Genomic DNA, 3,281 nt, shown 5'->3' with positions numbered 1-3,281 from the left:
CGACCCCAAGAAGATAGAGACCATCCAAAATTCTTCTCTCTGATCTTTATCGTAAATTTGTAAAGAATTACTCTCACATTGCCCTTTCTCTCACCTTTCTCACACATAAGCTTACCCCTTTCTCCTGGGGTGAAAGTCAACGAAACTCATTTGACACACTCAAGTACTTTCTCACCCATGCACCTGTTTTGCAATTGCCTGATTTTACACAACCGTTCTTTGTTGTAGTATTTGATGCTAGTGGACCTGAAATAAATGTTGTGTTAATGCAAAATGACCACCCCATTGCATATGAAAGTAGGAAAGTTAAACCTAGTGAATCCAACTACAACATCTATGATAAGGAGCGTCTCGCAGTTGTTCATGCATTAGATATCTGGAAACATTATCTTATGGGCTCTGACGTTCTCATTAAAACTGACCAACAGGCTATCAAGAACCTTCTCTCTCAATCTACTATCTCAAATAGACACATTAAATGGGCCGGTTTTATTCAATACTTTCACCCAATGATACAATACCAACCTCGCAAATCCAATGTCGTAGCTGATGCCCTTAGTCATAGGCCAATCGATGACGCGCCACCCCCACCACTTCACTCTTATACGTTTGCTCACTCTCATCTTAATCATCTTTCTGTTGTTGAAATTCAATCTTTTGATGCTATGATTCCTGCTTATGAAACATATATGGATTTTTCACATGCCTGGTCTGATTTGGTTGCCAATAATTACTTGCCTGTCGGTGACTATTCTTTTGCAAATGGTTTTGTCTTTTATCATCAAACGCTTTGTGTCACTGTACAATTTAGAAAACTTGCTATTCACGAAATGCATGCACTAAAGTATATGGGTCACCGTGGTATTGAAAGCACTCTATCTGCTTGCACTGACTCTTTTAGCCTAACATGAAGCACGATGTTGCACAATTTGTCTCACCATGGTAAAAATCATGGACTTCTTATGCCCCTGCCTATTCCAAAGGGCCCTTGGGAAGAGATTTCCATGGATTTTATCACGGTTTTCCACCCCACCTCTTCACACAATGATATGATATGGATTGTTGTAGATAGGTTTAGTAAACAAGCATATTTTATTCCATGTAAAAAGACTCTCACTGCACCTGAAGCTGCCAAAATGTTTTTAAATCTCATTTTTCCTCACCATGGTTTTCCTAAAGTACTAATTTCTGATCGTGATGGTCGATTTTGCAATCATTTTTGGTCTGCACTATGCACTAATTTAGGATCCAAAATGGACTTCACATCTGCTTTCCACCCTGAAAGTAATGGCCAAACTGAAGCTACCAATAGTACTATACTTGACCTCCTTAGGGCCTACACAGTAGATAATGCAGCAAATTGGGACCCGCATCTTCCTCTCCTCCAATTTTCTTACAACAACACTCCCCACTCTGCCACTAAGAAAGCTCCCTTCGAGATTGTCTACGGTAAGAAGTTGCATATTCCTGTGACCACCCTCACTAGTAATGTTCCTGCGGTGGCTAACACCCTTGCACAAGATCACGTTCGCATTTTACAAGAAGTCACTAAAGCTATCCAAAAAGCCCAAGCACGCTACACATCACAAGCCAACAAAAAGCGTAAGTTCATTGAGTTCAATTTAAATGATTATGTTTGGTTGCATATTGAAAAGCGTCGTTTGAAGAACATTGAAAAGAACCCCAAGGTCAAGTTAGCCCCTAGCTTTTATGGTCCCTTCAAGATCACCGAAATCATTAAACCCAATGCATACAGGCTTGACATTCCTCCACATCACTGGTGCGTCCAAAACTCTTTTCATGTAAGTTTGTTGCACAAATTTGAAGGTACCCCACCTATTGCACCTGTTTTTGACTACCTACCCTTACTCGAAGATGATGAAGAATTATTACTTCCAGAATCATTTGTTGATCATGATTTCACTACTACATGCACCGGTACACAGTATCATAGATATCTTGTTAAATATAAGAATCACTCTGTCGGAATGGAATACACTTATGACTGGACTTGATTGGTACATCGGTTTGGTTCTAATGGATTTGATTCAAACACATGTTAGAGTACCTACGCCTCTGACAAGCAGGTCTCTCCGTTATGCAAGTGATATGGAAATTATTGTTGTTATCTACATGTGTGTTAGAGTTCCTATGCATAGTGAGACAGGACTCTCCGTGATATTTATATGTGGAACTAGCCCACCACATATTACTTTGCTATTGTTATAAACAGCTCAGGTCAGTTGCTTTTGTTACCCCGGGGCATGTTATGGAATGGATTCTCAGTAGTTAGATACTAACAATTATGGTCATGTGTGCGTGATGTAGCAGGTCAAGGTAGTCGAGTCGTGGGCAGGTGACTGACATCAGATAGCAGGACATGGAATAAGTCAATAAGAATTTAGTTATTTCAATAAAGTCTTTATCCCCAAAGTGGAATGTAAATAGCCTCATTTATGAGCTGTCCCTTTTTGGAAATAATATAAATGCATGCCTAGAGGAAGCCATCTCACTCTAGGCATGGGGGGATGATTGTACCCAATGCTCTTCTATGTGTGTGTGTGTGTGTGTGATGTCAACATTCATACAAACAAGTCTTGGTGGAAAACCCCCTTAAAACACACACCCCTCTCAAAACATACCTCAAACCACAAAAAGGGCCTTGGAAGGAAACACCTTCTACAAAAAAACGTGGGTGAAAAAGGAAAGAGTGGTAACCTCATTCAAAGAGGAATCTATAACTGACCACCTCCACTCCCCTTACCTAAAATAAAATTAAAAAAGACCCCCCACTCCTCCTCCCTTTTTCTTTGCACGACCGAGTTTATTTGGAGGGAACCAAGAACTTGGAGAAACCTATATAAGGACAAGACTCCCAAAAAGATCATTGCAAGAGGATTTCATACTATCTCACCAAGTGATGTACTTCCTAGAACTATCCAATCCTACACCATGGACCCTCTCAACCACGTGTTGTCTCATGCATGATTTATTAGGGTGACATCAATAACACATAAGAGTTTCTTACGATTCCTGCTTTCAACCTTATGAACTAACTTTTTCTTGTTTCTTTTTTGGGTGATGGTGGCAGGTAACAGGACTCTCCTCTCTCTAATGCATGTGCATGATGGACGCCCATCGTCAGTAACATCAAAACTATTGTAAAATTTCTCCAAGTTGCTCTAAAATAGGCTCACTTTGCCTATGGATGTAGATTTTTAAATTAAATGTCTGCTTCTTTGGACATACATTGTTACCATATACATGTGGTAGTGATGTGT

This window comes from Adiantum capillus-veneris, chromosome 3 (genome assembly GCF_014529385.1).
Source record: "Adiantum capillus-veneris isolate H3 chromosome 3, ASM1452938v2, whole genome shotgun sequence".
In the NCBI taxonomy this organism is placed as follows: domain Eukaryota; kingdom Viridiplantae; phylum Streptophyta; class Polypodiopsida; order Polypodiales; family Pteridaceae; genus Adiantum; species Adiantum capillus-veneris.
This window is presented reverse-complemented; position numbering follows the sequence as displayed.